Raw genomic sequence first — 27,126 nt, 5'->3', positions numbered from 1 at the left:
TTAATTGAACAGTTTTTCCTGTTCCATTTTTATTTCATATCTTAGCATTGGTCTCATTGTATGCACTGCTGCCTTAACTCCCTTGCATAACTGTATTTTATGTTTAAACCTTTTAGCAGTCTGAGTTTGTCCTCCAACACATCAAGATACTTCTCTTTCTTCCACAGGAACTTATTCTCTTCAGCTTTCACTTCCACATACAACACTTGATCGGGACGGTTCGGATCTAGGCTAATTCCTATCTCCCTTTGCTGAGGCCACCCAAGCAGCTACCCTTCTTCTTTAACCACATATACTCTAGAACACGTGCTTTGCCCCTTGAATTGTATGCAAATGTATTGCAGCATCATAACACCCAATTACTTCAATTTAGTTTTTTCCATATGCTATTAACCAAAAATCTGATGGCAATGGCAATTCTTCACTATATACATAAGTCATGTCCTCTCCAACCAGTATACATTGCAGCCAAGGCTATTGACACCCTAATTGTTTTAACATTTACTAATATATTACAAAATGGGTGATTGTTAGATCTGGGGGTCTTTAGTTGGCAATGGTTTTCACCTTTGTCCAAATAGGGACCCTTACTTCTAAGTCAGGATAAGGGGATTACACTCCTTAATAACCCCTGCTCACCCCCTTGGTAGGTTGGCACGAGCAGACAGGCTTATCTCAGTGGCAGTGTGTTAAGCATTTGTGAATATACACAGTAATACAGTGAAAACACTACAGATGGACACAACACAGGTTTTATAAAAATAAGTATTCTTTATATAGACTTAGCACAAGACCACAAACGACACAAATCCACAATACTACACTTAAGATTACTTAAAAGATGATTAAAGTCTCTTAGTTCAAGTAGTTGGTAGATGCGACAAATTTCTCAACAAAGTACGCAAAGTGAACAAAAAGGCTCGCAAAAGGGGAGATGCGTCGGTTCCGTGACCCAGGGGAACGGTTGCGTCCTTCCTCAATATTTACGCAGAGTAGGGGACTCGTCGTGAGCCTTACTGGTGCGGAGGTGATGCGTAGATTCTCGGCCTGCGGTGCGCAAGATGGCGCCTTGTTGCGATGTGATGATCCGGTTGCGATGCGAGAAGATGGCGCCCTTGATGCGGCGATGCGATGACGATGCGATGACGATGCGATGATGCCATGGCAACCTTGCGACGAATCTGTACTTTGGAGCCGCGAGGTGGAGACAGCACAGGGGAGGGAAGATACAGCTCTGGAGCACTCTGTTGACATGATTCCTCCTCTCCTTTCACAGTGCAGGGCAGAGACATCAGACAATCCACAGGGGGAGGAGCCAGCATTGTAGAGGGAAGGCCCAGCCCTATTCAGGTCCCAGGTGCAACTCCTCCCTCCCATCTAGATGCAGATCTCTCTATTCACCACTGGGCTGCCCCAGCCTGTCTCCTGGAATCCCCCAGCCCTATCACTCACAAACCCAGACAAGGAATACACAACCCAGCAGAGGCAGGCGTGGATAGTTCGGCAAGAAAATACCTACTTTCTAAAAGTGATATTTTCAAACAGAATATTAATACCAACTTTACTAAAATATGTATTTTATTATTCTGAGTAATAAGAATGTAATAATCTAACTGCCCATTCTGGCCTATTATCAAGGTAAATGGTGGCTACAAGGGAATTCATTCAGAAGATTTCAGAAATATGGTATAATTTGGTCCGTTAGAAAATTGAGACCTGTGTATCCATAGGATTACTTAAATCATTACTCAAAAGTATTTCTTTTACGGAGCAATTGAATGAAAAAGAAAAAGAAAAAGACACACAGCAGTAGAGGTTATATTGAAAATCAATTATATTGATGTAAATCACAAAATCAATTGGTGGGGACAAAATAGAACAAAACTAATAAAAAGTCATGGAAAGCGATGTGTTAGCATCTTATCAACAGTCCATCACATTAACATCAGCTCCATAAAATGATAAGGAAAACAGAATCATAAATGAAACTTGATATCCTTCTTTTTACAAAATGGATGTGGAGTTGATGCTTTATGTCGACGTTTCGGTCTTGTAAGCTGACGTCTGTAAGACCATCATCAGGACTATATTTTCATCGGATAAAAACCCCTTGGGTATATACACCGTTTGAAGCCACTCTTTGGAGATGGGCACCTTATGAAGCAGATCTTTCAGAAGGCTCTGGGTGGGTTCCTCTATTCAAACGAAATTTTTGAGATGGCAGTATGAAGAAGTTTGTTATTGTATGCCAACAGGGCGGATGAAATCCTTGAAAATTAGTGGATAAAGTACTCCGGTATCACTCGGGTTAGCCGTCTCTGGATTTCTGTATCTGGCCTATAGCAAAAGGTAGCCTTCAATAGTAAAAAACGAAAATGTCTGTAATTCACTATTAGAACATGCTACACACATCAGAGCATGTCCTACCTTATACTTACAATGCAGCCTGCCCTTGGGCCTACCAGAGGGATGTCTAATGTGAAGCAAAGGGAAGGTTTAGGGACTGGCAAGTGGGTGCACTTGGCCAAATCGACATGGCAGTGCTAGACTGCCCACAGGTCTTGCAATGGCAGGCCTGAGACACACTTTACAAGCTGCTTCTGTGGGTGGCACAACCAGTGCTGCAAGCTCACCAGCAGCAATTGATTTACAATCCCTGGGCACACATGGCGCACTGTACTAGGGGCTGAAAGATAAATCAAATAACCCAATCATGGAATAACCAATTAGTACATTATGTAAACATAGGGGGCACTTGCACTGTGGCACTGTGCCACTGCTAATCAGTGCCACAGTGCAAGCATAGCATAACACCAGCAAAAACATATCAAAACAGAGGAGGCAATCCGTCAAAAATGGAAGGGAGACTCACGCCAATGATGTCAGGTCTCATTGTCTATCACAGACATGCCCCCTTCATGCTTTAATGTCATATTTCTTTTATACATGAACCGGCACATCCCTGCAGGGGCATGCATTTGCTTGCACTTTCTACATATTTTGTAATTCACTAAATGTCCTTTGATGCCACATCAGGTACATGTACTGACTGTCTCTACAGTATGCCGATTGTAATGTTTGCTATTCTTATTTTCAGATTGCACTTTAAAACTAAGCTTTTTTTTCTAGACCCCAGTACTTGTATTCTTGTGACATGCTTGGGTCTCGACTCTAGTTGATTTATGTCTATGCCATGTACTAACATTTCTTAGCTATCTCTACTGCTTTTTCCAAAATCAGATCTTTGGCCATTACAATTTTTCTTGCCTTATTTTACTGTCAATTTACAACACCAACAGTTCACGAACCATTCCATCAAAAAATGCCTTATAATTGTAAATGGAAGCTAAACTCCTTAAATCTGCTATAAAATCATCCACTGTCTGTCCTGAAAATTGTCCCTGTTCTAAAAAACAATGCCACTTCACTAAATCTTTTCCTTCATATTCGAAGTCTAATCTCCATTTTCCCACTCATTTTCATCTAACTCTTCGTCCTCATAATCTTCCTCCACACAAGATGGAAGGTGTTTCAGTATTTCTCTACCCTCTGCACATAAATAGTGTTTGAAGACGGCCAATGTTCTGTTTTCTTTAAATATGTCTCCACCTATTGCTTCCAGATAGGCTTGAAATCCTACCTTCCACTTCACCCACTCTAATGTTGTTTGGCCCATCCACTGTAAAAATTCTATTTGAACTGTGACTCCAGCTATGTTATTTTCTGCTTTGCAAAGAATGTAACAGTTGTTGCTATTGGAAGTGTAGTTGCTCTTTTCAGAAAATATATCATTTTACCTTACTGTGAATGTGTCATTCATATAGTGTGCACTCACCATTTAAATGTCTGTTAAGGATGCTCTGTGCTATGTGCACATCTCCACAATCCAATTATAATTACAAATGGTGTGTGCCTCACCGCGCATTGATGTAGTACATGTCTTATTTTTGCCTTTTGTCTAATGGCGTGCTCATCACTGCGCGTTGACGTTCTATTGTTTGTCTTTGTGACTTATGTTCTTTTCTTTGACGCTGTGTGCGTCACTGCGCTGATGCTCAATTAGCAGCGTCCAAGGACTTGACTGAGGCTGCCGGGCACTGCTCTGTGGATAGCGATGCAGCCGCGAGCAGTTCATGTGTCTTCCTGTGACGTTAGACATTCCTTTTTCTTAGGAAGTTCAAGTCTTCTTTATAAGTGTACCTTGTGAAATTAGGGCGAGATGTTCAAAGCTTTTTTTCTCAAATAGGCCGTTTGTGACCGTACTTGTTAATGAATCGCATTTTGCATTTGCGTCCCTTCCAAACACCAAATCAGTATGTATGTATACCGAATTCTTGTTGCAAAACAGTAATACTGTACCACCAGAGTTAAGCTGGTGGTAACCCATTCGCAAAGGGGAAGGCATCCCAGACTCCCTTCCCCCTTTAACAATGTAAATACAAATATTTTTTAAGAGCAGGCAGTGGTTCCTCGGACTACTGCCTACTATTAAAAAATGAAACTGCAAAGTTTCATGCAGTTTCATTTTTTAATTCTTAGATGCATCCCATTTTCCTTTAGAGAAAACGGGCTGCATTTTAATTGAAAAAAAGATTGGTTTATCAAAAAGCAATCACAGACATGGTGGTCTGCTGACCTCAGCAGACACAAGGAGATGAATGATGGAGCGCAAAATGCGACCTACCTCATTAATATGCATGAGGTAGGTCAATTTGCGACCCACTAGGAATCGCTAATTAAACTCAAAGGAGTTCCATACATTAGGAATATGATTTCACAATTTTGATTCAGAGAAGATCGCAATTAGGAAATCGGTATTCCTATTGTTAGTACATCAAGCCCTAAGTTCCAAACGGGGAAACTTCCTTCTCCTCTTGTACCTTTGTGAATTTCAGGACATGAATTTATTGATGGATGATGGTGTTCTTGATCCTTTGGAATAGGTCTGGTCCATCTGTAAGGGTGAGCATCGCTTGCTTAGTGTGTAGAAATAAGTTTTGTTTGTAAATGGAGGCAAAGCCAAATCATATAGCAGAACAACAGTGGCACGCCCATTTTTTTAAATTGTACTGTGGGACAACAGACCTAGAGCAATCCACAGGGGTTTATAATAACTACAATATGGAGAAACAAGCGCAGTTAGAACCCTTTGTCCCCCGGGAAGTGCAGGATGCTATTATTAATATAATACCAGGCAAGGCGGCAGGTCCGGATGGACTGCCGGGAGATTTACTTCTGCATGACCCTAAATTATGGTCCGCCCTCATTGCATGTATAATTAACTTAGTCATGGCTGGACATCCAATCCCCGAATCCTGGAAAGGGGCAGAGGTTGTGATCATATATAAAAAAAGGTGACAAAGAGGACCCTGACAACTACAGACCTATAAGTCTAATTGATACAATCCAGAAGGTAGTTGGCAGGGTCATAGTTAATAGAATAGAGACATGGCTTTATGAGGATAACATTTTGACACACTTTCAGGCGGGCTTTAGGAAAAGTGTAGGCACGATGGACCAGGTTTTCAGGTTCTGGGCAGTATACTGGAAATCTGTGACCATGGCAAAGGGTAGCCTATATTTGGCCTTTATTGATTAAAAACAGCGTTTAATGTAATCCCCCGTGATAAGCTCTGGAAGGTCTTGCTGGCCATGGGGTTTCCGTGTCATCTTTTGCAGTTTATTGTTAGGCTTCATGAAGATACTTATGCCAGAATCCGATGGGGTAGTCAAGGTCAATTTACAGAGAGGGTGCCAGTCAGCAGAGGGGTCCGCCAGGGCTGTGTTATGGCTCCGACATTGTTCTCCCTCTTTATTAATGGGGAGGTAGACCATTTGAGGGAGAACTCTGCGGATGCCCCAGTCCTGGCTGGGGAGAAAACACCTACCCTTCTCTTTGCTGACGACACACTCCTGATGTCAAAAACCCCATCGGGTTTACAGAAACTGCTTGATCGATGTAGCGTGTTCTGTGATGAGCGAGGGTTAACCATCAACACTACCAAAACAAAGTTGATGGTGTTGGCTTCTAAAAAGGTCAGGAAAGTCCAACTTACCCTAAATGGGGCTGCTTTAGAGGTGGTTGAAGAATTTGACTATCTGGGAGTTAGGCTATGTAATAATATGAAATAAGATTCCCACTTAGCAAAAATTCTCCTGAATCTTAAAAGGGTTTCTGGAGTAATTTTGAGGAATCAGCGCCTATCCATTAGTAGGACAATAGCCCCGGCCCTTGCAGTTTATGAGGGAAAGGCGCTAGCTGCGGCGGTTTATGGTTCTGAACTGTGGGGAGGAGAGAATACAATGGATTTGGTAAGAGCTGAGAACAAGTTTGTGAGAGACCTAGTATCGCTCCCCTATTCAACCCCCCTAAAATCCCTTTATAACGATTTGGGCAAGAGATTAATTGCGGATATAGTACGCCTCCGCCCCTTGCTGTTCTGGGTGCGCCTAAGAAGGACACCAGAATTGGCTAAATATGCCTTGGTGTTGAATGAATTGATCAATTTGAATGTGTCCAAAAAAATAAAGTGGCTCAATAAATTAAAACCGCTGGTGATGAGTCTAGGAATGACAGAATTTTGGGTTTCCCAATCACCACCGCACAAACAAATTGTCACAAAAATGTATTGGGAGTGGGTGGTGGCTGAGGAACTAAAAAGTACAAAGTGGGGACCACTAACCAATCAATTTCTGGAACACAAGCCAACCAGGAAGCTAGAGCCACTTTTGGACTACATCAAAATTCCTAGAGACAGATAATTTTTCTTGAAATTGAGATATGGCACACTCCCTCTGAAAGAGTTTACTGCAGTGTGGAAAGGAGTGAGGGATTATGATGTTATTTGTCCAGGTTGCCCGTGTAAGAAAGAATCTCTACCTCACTTTTTGTTTGCTTGTAGGGCTTACAAGTTACCTCGAGCTAGGTGGTTAAAACCTGTGTGTAGAGAGATGGGTGTTAGAGATTTTAGGACTGCATTACGTGTCCTATTAACTGATACATCTTCCATGCTCATAGTCTGTGGGGTTGCAAAGTATCTTTCTAGCGCTTGGTGGATACGGACCAGGCTGCTAGATACTACTAAAAATAGAAACTCCAATCCCATTTAGATTTATGATTACTACTGAAAATGCACTTTCGCCTTCTGTAATTACTTTTTATTGTAAAAAGTGTTTTTAACATTTTTTTAAAGATGAAATGTATGTAATACTTTTTGTACATTGATTTTATGTTTAGTAAATGTTTGTACTTTTATGATATGGAAATATCGAATAAAGTAAAAAGTAAATTGACATGAGCTTCATCCAACTAGGACCAGCCTGCTACCGCCTCTGTCCGATGCATTGCAACCTCCTTGACTCCATATGGAAGCCCCAGGCGCCATTCCATATTCTTAAAGGCAAACACAGAGCACTACAGTGTGGCTTGCAGCCAGTGTGTCTGCTGGTCTGTGGCCAGAGGTGTTAATCACTGCATTGGTATGTATTTGCCTTTGTGTGCCCTCAGATTGTCCATTGCAGTACCAATCTATGTGTGGAGAATCGATGTGTGGTTTCTTTGACTGCATGGGTGTTTTTATGTGTCTGTATGTGTGTTTTGTCTGAATATGTGTGCATTCATCTGTTTTCTGTGTTCATGTGTACCTTCATGTGTGCACTGGTATATATATGTCTTGATAGGTATGTATGGGAGCTGTATGTTTGCTGGCCTAAGGGCATGTGTCAGTATTTGTCTTTTGATCTGCTTGCATTGGTGCAGGTATCATTATTGGTCTATAGATATATTTACTTATTGATCATGTTGCTACGCTCTGGGATTAATTTATTCGAGCAGAGGTCATCGATTAACAGCAATGTCCTTTGCAGATGGGCTAGATATTATACCTGCATCTCCTTAGAACCAATTATACAGGCACCCATCCATCTGTCGATCAGTCCTTCTATCCCTATGGCGATTATTCCCGACCCCACTATTTATAATTATCTATATGTTGTCTGTCACTGTTGTTGTGTGTATATCTGTAGGGATTTCATTGTTGTGTCTCTGTGTATAGAAATGGATGTATGTGTGTTGCTTGTAAGCCTGCATGTTTATTGGTCTATGTGCATGGATTCTATTAATCTATTTATGTGCATGGAAGCCTGTGTGTCTTTCATCCTGTGGATATCAGCACCTGTAAGTCAGTTGTGTGTGCATGAGTATTTGTCTTTTATTTGCTTGTTCACATAGGATTCTGTGATTTGGACTAGGTTTGTCCCTTGATTTCTGATTGTCTTCATGTTTGAATGCCTGTTTCTCTGTTTTTTTCATGTATAGGGGACTGTAGGCCTTTTTTTCTATATGCATGGGTGCGTCCCTGGAAAGGTTTGGAGTTCTATGTGTTAATGTTTGCATGTACGTTAAGGGGGGTGGGGGGCGGATGAACTCAGGAATTTTCACTCCACAGAATTCTGCGGAGTTACAGAAAAACTTAGTGAGATTCTGTGGAATTCTGCCAATGGGCTGAAAATATGCAGCCCGCACTGCAATTTGGCGCCTGTAGTGCGAGCAGTGCCAAAAGTCGGTGTAGTGGCACCATGCGATGCACAATAGCACATGGCCTTTAGAGTGGATTTTGCTGCTGCTTGAGTAGACACTCTACTTGAGCTGCAGCAAATCTACTCAACCAGCGGCCCTCTGACCATGACCACTTGCGAATGCCGGAGACGACTGCATTAGAAGAACACGCTAGAAGATGGCAAAACTTGCTCACCACCTCCCATATTCTGGAGCCTCACGGGAGAAAAATTCCACCATGGGATGTTTGGTGGAAATTGGCCAGAACGTTAAAGAGTAACGCAGAGTGGCCCAAATTCTGCCAATCCTGCAGGCGTACAGAACATTCTGCCAACCCTCTCCTCCCCCTCCCCCCCAGGTGTCGGTGTCTTTGCATGCAGTATTCCAAATCGAATCATTCCGGCTTTGTCAAAGCTTGTTTAGTATTTCACCTGGTGCAACTCACCAACTTCACAGTTTTGTTATGTCATGTTATGCTATTTTATGGTGTATTATGTCACTATGTCATGTTATGCCATACTGGTATGCTATATTATGGCACATGGCATGTTATATCATTCCATACTGTTATGCTATATTATGTCACCATGGCATGTTATATCATTCCATACAACTGTTATGCTATATTATGTCACCATGGCATGTTATATCATTCCATACTGTTATGCTATATTATGTCACCATGGCATGTTAGGTCATTCTATACTGTTATGCTATATTATGTCACCATGGCATGTTATATCATTCCATACTGTTATGCTATATTATGTCACCATTATTTACAACAAGGGGTGGTGATGGACAGAGTCTCTGAATTAAGCAGAGTACTCTCACCCAGTCAAGAGATCAGGGCTAGATCCAACACCGTTTTTTAGCTCATTGCACCATCCCAGTTTCAGAACCTGGCTGTATGCAAATTAGTCTGTCCCTGGCCCAGTGCATCATGGAAACAGGGCAGACCAGACTACAAAAGCCAATTCTTACACTGGGAAGGAAACAAGCTTCCGGGGACCGGTTTCTGGCATTACAGCCGTCTTCGGCCCGGCTTGCTTGAATCCTGATGGTGCAATGAGCAAGGGACTCACATCTGAGTATACCCTTCCACGCTTAGGGTGGACAAAATTATTTACAACAAGGGGTGGTGATGGACAGAGTCACTGAATTAAGCAGAGTACTCTCACCCAGTCAAGAGATCAGGGCTAGATCCAACACCGTTTTTTAGCTCATTGCACCATCCCAGTTTCAGAACCTGGCTGTATGCAAATTAGTCTGTCCCTGGCCCAGTGCATCATGGGAACAGGGCAGACCAGACTACAAAAGCCAATTCTTACACTGGGAAGGAAACAAGCTTCCGAGGACCGGTTTCTGGCATTACAGCCGTCTTCGGCCCGGCTTGCTTGAATCCTGATGGTGCAATGAGCAAGGGACTCACATCTGAGTATACCCTTCCACGCTTAGGGTGGACAAAATTATTTACAACAAGGGGTGGTGATGGACAGAGTCTCTGAATTAAGCAGAGTACTCTCACCCAGTCAAGAGATCAGGGCTAGATCCAACACCGTTTTTTAGCTCATTGCACCATCCCAGTTTCAGAACCTGGCTGTATGCAAATTAGTCTGTCCCTGGCCCAGTGCATCATGGGAACAGGGCAGACCAGACTACAAAAGCCAATTCTTACACTGGGAAGGAAACAAGCTTCCGGGGACCGGTTTCTGACATTACAGCCGTCTTCGGCCCGGCTTGCTTGAATCCTGATGGTGCAATGAGCAAGGGACTCACATCTGAGTATACCCTTCCACGCTTAGGGTGGACAAACTTATTTACAACAAGGGGTGGTGATGGACAGAGTCTCTGAATTAAGCAGAGTACTCTCACCCAGTCAAGAGATCAGGGCTAGATCCAGCACCGTTTTTTAGCTCATTGCACCATCCCAGTTTCAGAACCTGGCTGTATGCAAATTAGTCTGTCCCTGGCCCAGTGCATCATGGGAACAGGGCAGACCAGACTACAAAAGCCAATTCTTACACTGGGAAGGAAACAAGCTTCCGGGGACCGGTTTCTGGCATTACAGCCGTCTTCGGCCCGGCTTGCTTGAATCCTGATGGTGCAATGAGCAAGGGACTCACATCTGAGTATACCCTTCCACGCTTAGGGTGGACAAAATTATTTACAACAAGGGGTGGTGATGGACAGAGTCTCTGAATTAAGCAGAGTACTCTCACCCAGTCAAGAGATCAGGGATAGATCCAACACCGTTTTTTAGCTCATTGCACCATCCCAGTTTCAGAACCTGGCTGTATGCAAATTAGTCTGTCCCTGGCCCAGTGCATCATGGGAACAGGGCAGACCAGACTACAAAAGCCAATTCTTACACTGGGAAGGAAACAAGCTTCCGGGGACCGGTTTCTGGCATTACAGCCGTCTTCGGCCCGGCTTGCTTGAATCCTGATGGTGCAATGAGCAAGGGACTCACATCTGAGTATACCCTTCCACGCTTACATTTATGCTATTTTATGTCACCATGGCATGTTAGGTCATTACATACTGTTATGCTATATTATGCCACCATGGCATGTTATGTCATTCCATACTGTTATGCTATATTATGTCACCATAGCATGTTAGATCATTCCATACTATTATGCTATATTATGTCACCATTCCATGTTAGGTAATTCCATACTATTATGCTATGTTAATGCACCATGGCATGTTATATCATTCCATACTGTTATGCTATTCTATGTCACCATGGCATGTTAGGTCATTCCATACTATTATGCTATATTATGTCACCATAGCATGTTAGGTCATTCCATACTATTATGCTATATTATGTCACCATGGCATGTTAGGTCATTCCATGCTGTTATGCTATTCTATGTCAGCATTGCACGTTAGGTCATTCCATACCATTATGCTGTATTATGTCACCATGGCATGTTAGGTCATATCATACTGTTATGCTATTCTATGTCACCATGGCATGTTATATCATTCCATACTGTTATGCTATATTATGTCACCATGACATGTTATATCATTCCATACTGTTATGCTATATTATGTCACCATGGCATGTTAGTTCATTCCATACTGCTATGCTATATTATGTCACCATGGCATGTTAGGTCATTCCATACTGTTATGCTATATTATGTCACCATGACATGTTATATCATTGCACACTGTTATGCTATATTATGTCACCATGGCATGTTAGGTCATTCCATACTGTTATGCTATTCTATGTCACTATGGCATGTTAGGTCATTCTATACTATTATGCTATATTATGTCACCATGGCATGTTAGATCATTCCATACTGTTATGCTATTCTATGTCATCAATGGCATGTTAGGTCATTCCATACTGTTATGCTATATTATGTCGCCATGGCATGTTAGGTCATTCCATACTGTTATGCTATATTATGTCACCATGGCATGTTATGTCTTTCCATACTGTTATGCTATATTATGTCACCCTGGCATGTATTGTCATTCCATACTGTTATGCTATATTATGTCACCATGGCATGTTATGTCATTCCATACTGTTATGCTATTCTATGTCATCATGGCATGTTAAGTCATTCCATACTGTTATGCTATATTATGTCACCATGGCATGTTATGTCATTCCATACTGTTATGCTATGTTATGACACCATGGCATGTTATGTCATCTGTTATGCTATATTATGTCCCCATGGCATGTTATGTCATTCATACTGTTATGCTATATTATGTCACCATGGCATGTTAGGTCATTCCATACTGTTATACTATATTATGTCACCATGGCATGTTAGGTCATTCCATACTATTATGCTATATTATGTCACCATGGCATGTTAGGTCATTCCATTCTGTTATGCTATTCTATGTCACCATGGCATGTTATACCATTCCATACTGTTATGCTATATTATGTCACCATGGCATGTTAGGTCATTCCATACTGTTATGCTATAGTATGTCACCATTGAGAACCAAAAGGGGATAGGTCCATAAACACGTAGTGGGGGCTAGACCTTATATTTAAATTGCAAAAACACACAGTGCCCACACCACAATTACTCATTCAATATTCAAGAAGGGTAAGAAACCAGTTTATTGTAACCACCCTTAGACAGCATTACTCAGTGTCTATCATTTTATGCTTTTTTTCAAATTTTCAAAAAATCATAACAGAATAAAGGACTACGTATTGGAATATTTACAAGACTAAATACACTTTGTACATACATCAAAAAACAAACATTATTTACACACTAAAAAACGTTTCTGCATCAAACATTACAAAAAATTATAATTACATCACAACCAACATATATTACAATAAAAAACATGAAGAAAAATGATTTCCAAGGGGGTATAAGCAACTTAATAGCTTTTAAATGCTTAAATACTGGACCAGCCGGTCCTAGTGTCGTGAAGTTGACAATTTATTCCACCCAAGAAAGACTGCCGACGCGTTTCAAGAACCAGGCACAAAGTCACTGGTCTATCATCAGGGCTGTTTATTCTTTGTATCTGAAAAGATGCAAAGACATTGTTTTACTTTAACAGGCAAATTCATAGTGAGTGCCTTTCTCCAATCGTGGGCAAGGAGTGATAATAAAGGATAGCTACATACCAAAATTGTTTTAATGAGGGGCGTGATGGTTAATCTTCTTGTGGTCCAACTCGCTAGTTATTGTGGTGGCCAGACAGAGATGTCTGAAAAAGATGGGAAATTGGTTTTCAATTTAACCCACTCGAGTCTTTTAATTATCAAGCTCCAGTCAAAGATGTAAAAAAAGGGGAGAAGCGTACCTTATTTTTTGTGAACTGCCGTAGCACGGTGAATTTTGCTTGTACGACGTCACCATCAAGGTGTAATTCTACAACAGTAATGGCATAGGTTTCAATCATGTGGTTTTTTCAAAACATTCTAAGTGAGTGGATATAACTCACAGAAGAATTAGCCTACCTTACTGAAGTATCTTGTTCTTAAAGATTTAAAGAGAGAAACCGCAGTCACCGTCCTGTAATAGAACGAAACGCTGATTTCAAAAAAAGATCTCTCAAAAATATTGAATGAATGCTCAGACCACGATAAGGCGGTGTTTGTAAATATCTGCTCCTCTGCCACAGCACGCCCGCGCTCGAGTACGCTTTCTTTCAATAAAGATGGCCGCCGCACTTCTCTGTTTGTTTTATACTTCCTGGTGCAAAATTGCATTATGGGACTTGTTTTGTACTTCCTGGTGCAAAATTGCATTATGGGACTTGTAGTCGCATTTAATCAAATCGCATATTCTAGGCGCCATGGAGACACATATATATGCGTCATGTTTGCCTATCCATTTTATCGTGCTAATGCGATCAAACTAATGAAATTTTTGGTGTATGCGCTGATAAATTATGAAGCGCATTGGTACTGTATCTCATGCTAAAGGTACTTCTCAAGATTTGAAGTATATTACAACTTGAGCATCATACGATGTTATTCTCAACACATCTCATGGCCATGGACCACAATTTTTAAAATTATCGAAATAGATCGAAAGGACCACAGGTCAAACCAGGGATGTCAAACCGATGTAGGTCAGCTCTGATGAATTTTACCAGACAAGTGTTATATATGCGCTATCTCAGACAGGCTATTGAGGCCAGTCTGTGCGCTGTTGAACTTTAGAATAAGATATGCTTCTTTCTGTAATAGAACTCGCTCGACGTCATGGCATTTAGACTTGGGATTCATGGTGTACAGTACAGACCATTGGAGTTGTTGTTCGTTGTGGCCCTTTTCGCAGAAATGTTCTACCATTGGAGCAGACATTACCTGCTTCTTAATCCGGGATCGGTGCTGGCTGATTCTTTGATTCACTTGTTGACTGGTTTTTCCTATATAAAGGGACTGGCACAGACATAATACCATGTAGACAACATTCTTAGTTCTGCAATTGTAGAAATCCTTGTGTCTCCTCTTTATGCCTCGGTGAACAAACTCGTCACCTTCAATTGTACTGGAACAGGCGACGCAATTTCCACACTTATGGTGGCCTTCAATCGGCTTAAGGTTCCATTGCGCAAGTAGATCGCTTTTAGGCTTTGGAATAGCGATGTCCGCCCTAATGAGTTCTTCACCAATACTGCGATTTTTTCTGTAGGCAAAAATGAGTTTGGGAAACGGGCAATTCAACCCCTCCAATAAATTCCATTTCTTTAAAACCGCTTGTCGTAGTTTGTGTGTGTCCGGACAGAAAGTTGTAACGCACACAAGTTTGTTCAACGGTGTGCGTTGTTTGGGTTGCAAAAGACATTCCCTAGGCGTGTACTTGGCACGTTTGAGTGAATGCTTAAGGAGCTTCCTAGGGTAGCTTCTTTCTTGCATATCGGAACAAAAAGCTAGTAGTATTCCTATCAGTGTCTTACATAAGAATAACATCATTATATAAGAAAGACACTGATAGTAATACTATCTTGCACCATAGGAGCTCACATCCGCGTAGCTTAAAAGCTAATCTGCCCTATGGACAGTTACTCAGAATCAGGCGCAATTGCTCAGATGTGCAGGAGTATGAGCGACATGCACGAGCTTTTTGTTCCGATATGCAAGAAAGAGGCTACCCTCGGAAGCTCCTTAAGCATTCGCTCAAACGTGCCAAGTACACGCCTAGGGAATGTCTTTTGCAACCCAAACAACGCACACCGTTGAACAAACTCGTGTGCGTTACAACTTTCTGTCCGGACACACACAAACTACGACAAGCGGTTTTAAAGAACTGGCATTTATTGGAGGGGTTGAATTGCCCGTTTCCCAAACCCATTTTTGCCTACAGAAAAAATCGCAGTATTGGTGAAGAATTCATTAGGGCGGACATCGCTATTCCAAATCCTAAAAGCGATCTACTTGCGCAATGGAACCTTAAGCCGATTGAAGGCCACCATAAGTGTGGAAATTGCGTCGCCTGTTCCAGTACAATTGAAGGTGACGAGTTTGTTCACCGAGGCATAAAGTGGAGACACAAGGATTTCTCCAATTGCAGAACTAAGAATGTTGTCTACATGGTATTATGTCCGTGCCAGTCCCTTTATATAGGAAAAAACAGTCAACAAGTGAATCAAAGAATCAGCCGGCACCGATACCGGATTAAGAAGCAGGTAATGTCTGCTCCAATGGTAGAACATTTCTGCGAAAAGGGCCACAACGAACAACAACTCCAATGGTCTGTACTGTACACCATGAATCCCAAGTCTAAATGCCATGACGTCGAGTGAGTTCTATTACAGAAAGAAGCATATCTTATTCTAAAGTTCAACAGCGCACAGACTGGCCTCAATAGCCTGTCTGAGATAGCGCATATATAACACTTGTCTGGTAAAATTCATCAGGGCTGACCTACATGGGTTTGACATCCCTGGTTTGACCTGTGGTCCTTTCGATCTATTTCGATAATTTTTAAAATTGTGGTCCATGGCCATGAGATGTGTTGAGAATAACATCGTATGATGCTCAAGTTGCAATATACTTCAAATCTTGAGAAGTACCTTTAGCATGGGATACAGTACCAATGCGCTTCATAATTTATCAGCGCATACACCAAAAATTTCATTAGTTTGATCGCATTAGCACGATAAAATGGATAGGCAAACATGTCGCGTATATATGTGTCTCCATGGCGCCTAGAATATGCGATTTGATTAAATGCGACTACAAGTCCCATAATGCAATTTTGCACCAGGAAGTACAAAACAAGTCCCATAATGCAATTTTGCACCAGGAAGTATAAAACAAACAGAGAAGTGTAGCGGCCATCTTTATTGAAAGAAAGCAGACTCGAGCGCGGGCGTGCTGTGGCAGAGGAGCAGGTATTTACAAACACCGCCTTATCGTGGTCTGAGCATTCATTCAATATTTTTGAGAGATCTTTTTTTGAAATCGGCGTTTCGTTCTATTACAGGACGGTGACTGTGGTTTCTCTCTTTAAATCTTTAAGAACAAGATACTTCAGTAAGGTAGGCTAATTCTTCTGTGAGTTATATCCACTCACTTAGAATGTTTTGAAAAAACCACATGATTGAAACCTATGCCATTACTGTTGTAGAATTACACCTTGATGGTGACGTCGTACAAGCAAAATTTGCCGTGCTACGGCAGTTCACAAAAAATAAGGTACGCTTCTCCCCTTTTTTTACATCTTTGACTGGAGCTTGATAATTAAAAGACTCGAGTGGGTTAAATTGAAAACCAATTTCCCATCTTTTTTAGACATCTCTGTCTGGCCACCACAATAACTAGCGAGTTGGACCACAAGAAGATTAACCATCACGCCCCTCATTAAAACAATTTGGTATGTAGCTATCCTTTATTATCACTCCTTGCCCATGATTGAAGAAAGGCACTCACTATGAATTTGCCTGTTAAAGTAAAACAATGTCTTTGCATCTTTTCAGATACAAAGAATAAACAGCCCTGATGATAGACCAGTGACTTTGTGCCTGGTTCTTGAAACGCGTTGGCAGTCTTTCTTGGGTGGAATAAATTGTCAACTTCACGACACTAGGACCGGCTGGTCCAATATTTAAGCGTTTACAAGCTATTAAGTTGCTTATACCCCCTTGGAAATCATTTTTCTTCATGTTTTTTATTGTAATATTTGTTGGTTGGGATGTAATTATAATTTTTTGTAATGTTTGATGCAGAAACGTTATTAGTGTGTAAATAATGTTTGTTTTTTGATGTATGTACTAAGTGTATTTAGTCTTGTAAATATTCCAATACGTAGTCCTTTATCCTGTTATGATTTTTTGAAAATTTGAAAAAAAACATAAAATGATAGACACTGAGTAATGCTGTCTAAGGGTGGTTACAATAAACTGGTTTCTTACCCTTCTTGAATATTGAATGAGTAATTGTGGTGTGGGCACTGTGTGTTTTTGCAATAGTATGTCACCATGGCATGTTAGGTCATTCCATACTGTTATGCTATATTATGTCACCATGACATGGTATATCATTGCATACTGTTATGCTATATTATGTCACCTTGGCATGTTAGGTCATTCCATACTGTTATGCTATTCTATGTCACCATGGCATGTTAGGTCATTGCATACTATTATGCTATATTATGTCACCATGGCATGTTAGGTCATTCCATACTGTTATGCTATTCTATGTCATCAATGGTATGTTAGGTCATTCCATACTGTTATGCTATATTATGTCACCATGGCATGTTAGGTGATTCCATACTGTTATGCTATATTATGTCACCATGGCATGTTATGTCATTCCATACTGTTATGCTATTCTATGTCACCATGGCATGTTATGTCATTCCATACTGTTATGCTATATTATGTCACCATGGCATGTTATGTCTTTCCATACTGTTATGCTATATTATGTCACCATGGCAAGTTATGTCATTCCATACTGTTATGCTATATTATGTCACTATAGCATGTTATGTCATTCCATACTGTTATGCTATTCTATGTCACCATGGTATGTTATGTCATTCCATACTGTTATGCTATATTAAGTCAGAATGGCATGTTATGTCATCTGTTATGCTATATTATGTCCCCATGGCATGTTATGTCATTCCATACTGTTATGCTATATTATGTCACCATGGCATGTTAGGTCATTCCATACTGTTATGCTATATTATGTCACCATGGCATGTTAGGTCATTCCATACTATTATGCTATATTATGTCACCATGGCATGTTAGGTCATTCCAAACTGTTATGCTATTCTATGTCACCATGGCATGTTAGGTCATTTCATACTGTTATGCTATTCTATGTCACCATGGCATGTTATATCATTCCATACTGCTATGCTATATTATGTCACCATGGCATGTTATGTCATTCGATACTGGTATGCTATATTATGTCAGCATGGCATGTTATGTCATCTGTTATCCTATATTATGTCCCCATGGAATGTTATGTCATTCCATACTGTTATGCTATATTATGTCACCATGGCATGTTAGGTCATTCCATACAACTGTTATGCTATATTATGTCTCCATGGCATGTTATATCATTCCATACTGTTATGCTATATTATGTCACCATGGCTTTTGAATAGCCACCTGCCTAAGTCGGGGGAAGGTTGGAAAATGGCCCGGAAGTGGAGAAACCTTGATGGGGAAAAAATGGTTTCTTTCCTCGAACAGTCTCCCCCAGTAAAGGAGCAGGACGCTAATATCGATGCCCTTTGTGGACATCTCTACCTTAAATTGGGGAGAGCCATTGATTTGGTGGCACCCCTTCGTAGGGTGAAGAAGGTGGAGAGAGGAGCTGGGGCCCCTTGGTACAATGACTCCCTACGTGACATGAAACGTGGGGTGAGGAGGAAAGAACGGGCATGGCGGAAAGAGTATGACGCCGCTGCCAAGAAAGATTATATGTCATCTTTAGCGTCTTATAAACTAGCCATCCAAACTAGGAAGGCTGCTTTCTTCGAGGAAAGAATAGTTGCAGCTAGGAATCCACAGAAGGAGATCTTTCGGGTTCTGGCGGAGCTCAGGATTAACAAAGAGCAAAGCACTTAGTTCACTCAGGAGGACTGCCAGAGGTTCCAGGACTTCTTTGTGAATAAGATTTCCGACATTCTGGGAGAAATTGCTGCAACTACACCCCTCGAATGTCCTTGCCCACCTGACCACACTGGCCCGCCGGACATCATACCGTTAGCTGAACTCCCCTTAATTTCAAAACAGGAATTATCCACAATCACGGACCGAGTCAAATCCGGTTCCCTGATGGATCCATGCCCTCCTGAAGTGTTCAAGTTGGCATTACCAGGCATCGAGGAAGAAGTTTTGCATCTGCCGAACACTTCCCTTTGCACAGGACAGGTTCCTCTAGTTTTTAAAGAGGCTCGCCTGATTCCTCTACTAAAAAAACCTGGGTCGGACACAAAGTGTTTAAAGAACTTCCGTCCTATCTCCCAGTTGCCTTTTTTGGCTAAGGTGATCGAGCAGCATGTGTTGGCTTTGCTCTCAAAACATCTAGAGAGCAACAACCTGCTGGAGGCTAATCAGGCAGGGTTCCGTGCTAATCATAGCACGGAACTAGTTATGCTATCAATCCTGGACGAGCTGAGGAGTCGGGCTGATAAAAAAACACCGAGTGCCCTGGTACTATTAGATCTCTCCGCGGCCTTTGATACCGTGTGTCATGACCAACTTTTGTCGCGGTTGAGGTCTTTTGGTATCAGGGGCACAGCTCTTGCATGGCTTACATCTTTCCTGCAGGGCAGGACACAAAGAGTACAGCTGGGGGACCTGCTTTCCACCTCCGCGCCCATTACTTGCGGGGTCCCACAGGGCTCTGCCCTGTCACCCCTACTCTATAATGCTTACTTACAGCCATTAATTGCACTCCTGAATAGGATGGATTGTTTAGTATATAACTACGCCGATGACACCCAGATAATCATCCGGCTGGATGATGGTCCAGGAGCGTCTACCAGGCTGCAGGACATACTTAAAGCCACGGTTAATTGGATGTCTAAAAACTCCTTAAAAATTAACCCGGACAAGACGGAAGTGTTGCCCATTTCCATCACGTGCAACCCCTGGAACGAGAAATTCTGGCCTGTGGAGCTGGGTGTGCCACCGAAACCGGCGATCGCAGTTAAAAGTTTGGGCTTGTACATGGATGAGAAGCTCTCCATGGAAAAACAAGTCTCGACGGTTGTGGGTACCTGTATTGGCCTGATGCGACAACTGAGAAAAATTTCAGCATTACTCTCATTTTCCACCTTGAGACACGTGGTCTCAGCCATAATCCTGGCTAGGCTGGACTACGGAAACTCCTTGTATATAGGGCTACCCCAGCGGCTGCTGGATAAGTTACAGGGGGTTATGAATGACGCAGCCAGGCTGATCTACAAGAAACCCAGGACGGCCCACTCGTCCCCTCTGATGCAGGAGCTACACTGGCTCCCGATTCGGCAGAGGGTTGTATTCAAAGGACTGTGTATTGTACACAAGGCGCTGTATGGTAACGCACCAAAATATTTGAAATCTCGCCTATCTCCATATACGCCGAGCAGGACTCTGCGCTCGTCGGATGCTACCTTCTTATCCCAATCTCATTTTAAACTGGCCACGGTGGGGGGACGTGCTTTCTCCAATACACTCCCAGCTCTGTGGAATAAACTGGCCCCGGAACTAAGGAAGGAATGCAATTTGTTAGCCTTCAGAAAAAAATTAAAAACTGTTTTGTTTAAGCAAGCATGGAGCAGCCTCTAGGTGCATTGCTAAGATCATGTAACATGCCAAACCCCACTATGTAATCTGGACAATCAGCGCTTAGAGACCCCTGTGGTTATAACGCGCTATACAAATAAAATAAAATAAATAAATATCATTCCATACAACTGTTATGCAACTGTTATGCTATATTATGTCACCATGGCATGTTATATCATTACATGCAACTGTTATACTATATTATGTCAAGCTATCCTGGCTGAAGACGGCTGATAGCCAGAAACCGGTCCTAGGATGCTTGATTCCGGTCCAGGGAAGACATGGCTTGGCAGTTCGGGCTGGACTGTTCCCATGAGGCACAGGGTCAAGGCTGATTTGCGTATGGCCATGTCTAAACTGGGGTGGTGTGGAGTGCAAAAAAACGATGGATTTAGGCCCAGATCTCTGTTCTGGGGTGAATGTATGACATTGTTCTGCATTTTGTTCATCAACTGTTGTTTTTGCCTTTGTCACCCCGAGTGGGATGGGTATGCTCAGACGTGAGTCCCATGCTCTCCACACCAGTGGAGTCTAGCTATCCTGGCTGAAGACGGCTGATAGTCAGAAACCGGTCCTAGGATGCTTGATTCCGATCCAGGGAAGACATGGCTTGGCAGTTCGGGCTGAACAGTTCCCATGAGGCACAGGGTCAAGGCTGATTTGCATATGGCCATGTCTGAACTGGGGTGGTGTGGAGTCCAAAAAACGATGGATTTAGCCCAGATCTCTGTACTGGGGTGAATGTATGACATTGTTCTGCATTTTGTCCATCAACTGTTGTTTTTGCCTTTGTCACCCCGAGTGGGATGGGTATGCTCAGACGTGAGTCCCATGCTCAACAACACCACTGGAGTCAAGCTATCCTGGCTGAAGACGGCTGATAGCCAGAAACCGGTCCTAGGATGCTTGATTCCGGTCCAGGGAAGACATGGCTTGGCAGTTCGGGCTGGACTGTTCCCATGAGGCACAGGGTCAAGGCTGGTTTGCATATGGCCATGTCTGAACTGGGGTAGTGTGGAGTGCAAAACAATGATGGATTTAGGCCCGGATCTCTGTACTGGGGTGAATGTATGACATTGTTCTGCATTCTGTCCATCAACTGTTGTTTTTGCCTGTGTCACCCCGAGTGGGATGGGTATGCTCAGACGTGAGTCCCATGCTCTCCACACCACTGGAGTCAAGCTATCCTGGCTGAAGACGGCTGATAGCCAGAAACCGGTCCTAGGATGCTTGATTCCGGCCCAGGGAATACATGGCTTGGGAGTTCGGGCTGGACTGTTCCCATGAGGCACAGGGTCAAGGCTGATTTGCATATGGCCATGTCTAAACTGGGGTGGTGTGGAGTGCAAAAAAACGATGGATTTAGGCCCAGATCTCTGTTCTGGGGTGAATGTATGACATTGTTCTGCATTTTGTTCATCAACTGTTGTTTTTGCCTTTGTCAACCCCGAGTGGGATGGGTATGCTCAGACGTGAGTCCCATGCTCAACAACACCACTGGAGTCAAGCTATCCTGGCTGAAGACGGCTGATAGCCAGAAACCGGTCCTAGGATGCTTGATTCCGGTCCAGGGAAGACATGGCTTGGCAGTTCGGGCTGGACTGTTCCCATGAGGCACAGGGTCAAGGCTGGTTTGCATATGGCCATGTCTGAACTGGGGTAGTGTGGAGTGCAAAACAATGATGGATTTAGGCCCGGATCTCTGTACTGGGGTGAATGTATGACATTGTTCTGCATTCTGTCCATCAACTGTTGTTTTTGCCTGTGTCACCCCGAGTGGGATGAGTATGCTCAGACGTGAGTCCCATGCTCTCCACACCACTGGAGTCAAGCTATCCTGGCTGAAGACGGCTGATAGCCAGAAACCGGTCCTAGGATGCTTGATTCCGGCCCAGGGAATACATGGCTTGGGAGTTCGGGCTGGACTGTTCCCATGAGGCACAGGGTCAAGGCTGATTTGCATATGGTCATATCTGAACTAGGGTGGTGTGGAGTGCAAAAAACGATGGATTTAGGCCCAGATCTCTGTACTGGGGTGAATGTATGACATTGTTCTGCATTTTGTCCATCAACTGTTGTTTTTGCCTTTGTCACCCCGAGTGGGATGGGTATGCTCAGACGTGAGTCCCATGCTCTCCACACCACTGGAGTCAAGCTATCCTGGCTGAAGACGGCTGATAGCCAGAAACCGGTCTTAGGATGCTTGATTCCGGTCCAGGGAAGACATGGCTTGGCAGTTCGGGCTGGACTGTTCCCATGAGGCACAGGGTCAAGGCTGATTTGCATATGGCCATGTCTGAACTGGGGTGGTGTAGAGTGCAAACAAACGATGGATTTAGGCCCAGATCTCTGTACTGGGGTGAATGTATGACATTGTTCTGCGTTCTGTCCATCAACTGTTGTTTTGCATTTGTCACCCCGAGTGGGATGGGTATGCTCAGACGTGAGTCCCGTGCTCTCCACACCACTGGAGTCAAGCTATCCTGGCTGAAGACGGCTGATAGCCAGAAACCAGTCCTAGGATGCTTGATTCCGGTCCAGGGAAGAATTGGCTTGGCAGTTCGGGCTGGACTGTTCCCATGAGGCACAGGGTCAAGGCTGATTTGCATATGGCCATGTCTGAACTGGGGTGGTGTGGAGTGCAAAAAAAATGATGGATTTAGGCCCAGATCTCTGTACTGGGGTGAATGTATGACATTGTTCTGCATTTTGTCCATCAATTGTTGTTTTTGCCTTTGTCACCCCGAGTGGGATGGGTATGCTCAGACGTGAGTCCCATGCTCTCCACACCACTGGAGTCAAGCTATCCTGGCTGAAGACGGCTGATAGCCAGAAACCAGTCCTAGGATGCTTGATTCCGGTCCAGGGAAGAATTGGCTTGGCAGTTCGGGCTGGACTGTTCCCATGAGGCACAGGGTCAAGGCTGATTTGCATATGGCCATGTCTGAACTGGGGTGGTGTGGAGTGCAAAAAAACGATGGATTTAGGCCCAGATCTCTGTACTGGGGTGAATATATGACATTGTTCTGCATTATGTCCATCAACAGTTGTTTTTGCCTTCGTCACCCCGAGTGGGATGGGTATGCTCAGACGTGAGTCCCATGCTCTCCACACCACTGGAGTCAAGCTATCCTGGCTGAAGACGACTGATAGCCAGAAACCGTTCCTAGGATGCTTGATTCCGGTCCAGGGAAGACATGGCTTGGCAGTTCGGGCTGGACTGTTCCCATGAAGCACAGGGTCAAGGCTGATTTGCATATGGCCATGTCTGAACTGGGGTGGTGTAGAGTGCAAACAAACGATGGATTTAGGCCCAGATCTCTGTACTGGGGTGAATGTATGACATTGTTCTGCGTTCTGTCCATCAACTGTTGTTTTGCATTTGTCACCCCGAGTGGGATGGGTATGCTCAGACGTGAGTCCCGTGCTCTCCACACCACTGGAGTCAAGCTATCCTGGCTGAAGACAGCTGATAGCCAGAAACCAGTCCTAGGATGCTTGATTCCGGTCCAGGGAAGAATTGGCTTGGCAGTTCGGGCTGGACTGTTCCCATGAGGCACAGGGTCAAGGCTGATTTGCATATGGCCATGTCTGAACTGGGGTGGTGTGGAGTGCAAAATAAACGATGGATTTAGGCCCAGATCTCTGTACTGTGGTGAATGTATGACATTGGTCTGCATTTTGTCCATCAACTGTTGTTTTTGCCTTTGTCACCCCGAGTGGGATGGGTATGCTCAGATGTGAGTCCCATGCTCTCCACACCACTGGAGTCAAGCTATCCTGGCTGAAGACGACTGATAGCCAGAAACCGTTCCTAGGATGCTTGATTCCGGTCCAGGGAAGACATGGCTTGGCAGTTCGGGCTGGACTGTTCCCATGAAGCACAGGGTCAAGGCTGATTTGCATATGGCCATGTCTGAACTGGGGTGGTGTAGAGTGCAAACAAACAATGGATTTAGGCCCAGATCTCTGTACTGGGGTGAATGTATGACATTGTTCTGCATTCTGTCCATCAACTGTTGTTTTGCATTTGTCACCCCGAGTGGGATGGGTATGCTCAGACGTGAGTCCCGTGCTCTCCACACCACTGGAGTCAAGCTATCCTGGCTGAAGACGGCTGATAGCCAGAAACCAGTCCTAGGATGCTTGATTCCGGTCCAGGGAAGAATTGGCTTGGCAGTTCGGGCTGGACTGTTCCCATGAGGCACAGGGTCAAGGCTGATTTGCATATGGCCATGTCTGAACTGGGGTGGTGTGGAGTGCAAAAAAACGATGGATTTAGGCCCAGATCTCTGTACTGGGGTGAATGTATGACATTGTTCTGCATTTTGTCCATCAACTGTTGTTTTTGCCTGATAATATGTCACCATGGCATGTTATATCATTCCATACAACTGTTATGCTATATTATGTCACCATGGCTTGTTAGGTCATTCCATACAACTGTTATGCTATATTATTTCAAGTCATATTATGGGATGCGTTTTTACACAGTGCGATACTCTCTAGTTGGGCCCTCTTATCCACAAGTCTCGAGTTTTTCTTCCATATACTTATTAGGAGTCCGTGCTGGGCTCATCCTAATCAGTGCCACCAGGACTGAGGCTGATCTATTCCCGGGTAAACCCAGTGGGATAAAACAAAACACACGCACAGGCCGCGCGCGGTGCATCTGAGTGCACACCCCGGGCTGGCAGCGCATGGCCAGCATCAAGAACTGTCCAGCAACAGCAAAACACACCGTAAAACGGGGATGGAAACTACCCAGCTGCCGCCGCCGATACCAGGGCTGTGCCCATCTAGGGCAGTCTGAGCCGTGCCCCCCCCCCCCCCCCCCCCCCCTGAATGGAAACTCTCGTTAACCCCGGCACAGTGCGCCCCTCTTTTATCTGCTTCTGTAGTAAAGTCGGAGGGCGAATAATCAAAGCGAATACTGATGGGCGAGCTGGCACACAACCCCATTAAAATATTCACAGATGTGGGTAGAGATGCCATACACAGAACTGGCACGGACCTCGAGTAGACTTTAGAGCACAAAGCAGCATTAGGAGTTTACTCAGTGAAAATCTATTTCACGTTTAATCCAGAAAATAGATTCTATTTTCTCCAAAGGAACGTCATCGTTTGCTTTTTGGAAGGTATAAGGGACGTGACGTCAGGTGACATTTACTTAAACCACTCCAATAAGCTCTGCTTATAAATTATACACCCCACTGGGTTGAGCCAGCAACAGGGACTCGGAAGGTCTCCATTAAAGATGGCAAATTATAGGAAATTTGACAAAAACCTTTTTTAAACCACTAACCTCTTCTGCATCGGGAAAGAGCTTTCAGGTAGATTCATCAAGCATTTTTGCGAGCGCAAACGGTGCGAATCGCAAAATTTGCCCGTTTGCGCCCGCAAAAATGGCCTTTGAGATTCATCAATGGTTCATGAACTCGCAATAAGAAAAATCGCAAATAAATGTGATTTATCAAATTGCGATCGCATTTAAGGAATCTCAATTTGAGATTCCTTAAATGCTATTCATGAACCTTTTAAAAATTGCGAAAACGCTATTTTTTTACGCTATTTACCGCGAAGTCTGACTTCGTGGTAAATAGCGAAAACTTAGAAAAATGTACTTTAGTGCATTTTTCTAAGTTGTATGTTACACACACACATGTCTGGACATGTGTGTGCGCAACATCAGCCTACATTTACATTTCAGGGGTGCTACAGGGTGTCCTTTGGACACCCCTGGCACCCTTGAAATCGCATCCTTATTTGCGATTAGCTATTTGCTAATCGCAAATAAGGAAGCTGTAGAAATCGCAAATAAAATTGCGATTTCTACATGAATCTCGTTTTGCGAGTCTTTAATAGCGATTCCTTAATAATCGCTATTAAGGACTCGCAAAACGGGATAATGATGAATCTGGGGGAGAGTTTCTAACAGCAGAGCCTCAGCCGGCTCCAGCTTTGAGATTACTTTCCCAGTGGCCCAGCCTTCATGGAGTTGCCGGTTCCATGGCATCAAAAGGCCTGTTCTGTTGTGGGCGGGGCTTCTGGCACTATTGCTTGGCATGGCGGATCATGATGATATAGAAAAACGATGTTCCACGTGACCTGGGAAAAAAATCCCAGCGGATAAGTCGATGTGGTCTTACTCTTTAATAATCTCGTCATGGAAAATCAGGAGGATATTTCAATCTGCCTGGATCTCTCTGCTGGTCAAATTGAGGTTACAAGCACATTTAGGAAATTATTACACTTTCTTAAACTACAATTGTTTCAGCGATTTATACACT

Source organism: Lissotriton helveticus, chromosome 6 (assembly GCF_964261635.1).
Source record: "Lissotriton helveticus chromosome 6, aLisHel1.1, whole genome shotgun sequence".
NCBI lineage: Eukaryota > Metazoa > Chordata > Amphibia > Caudata > Salamandridae > Lissotriton > Lissotriton helveticus.
The sequence above is the reverse complement of the archived record's forward strand: the minus strand, read 5'-3'. Positions refer to the sequence as shown.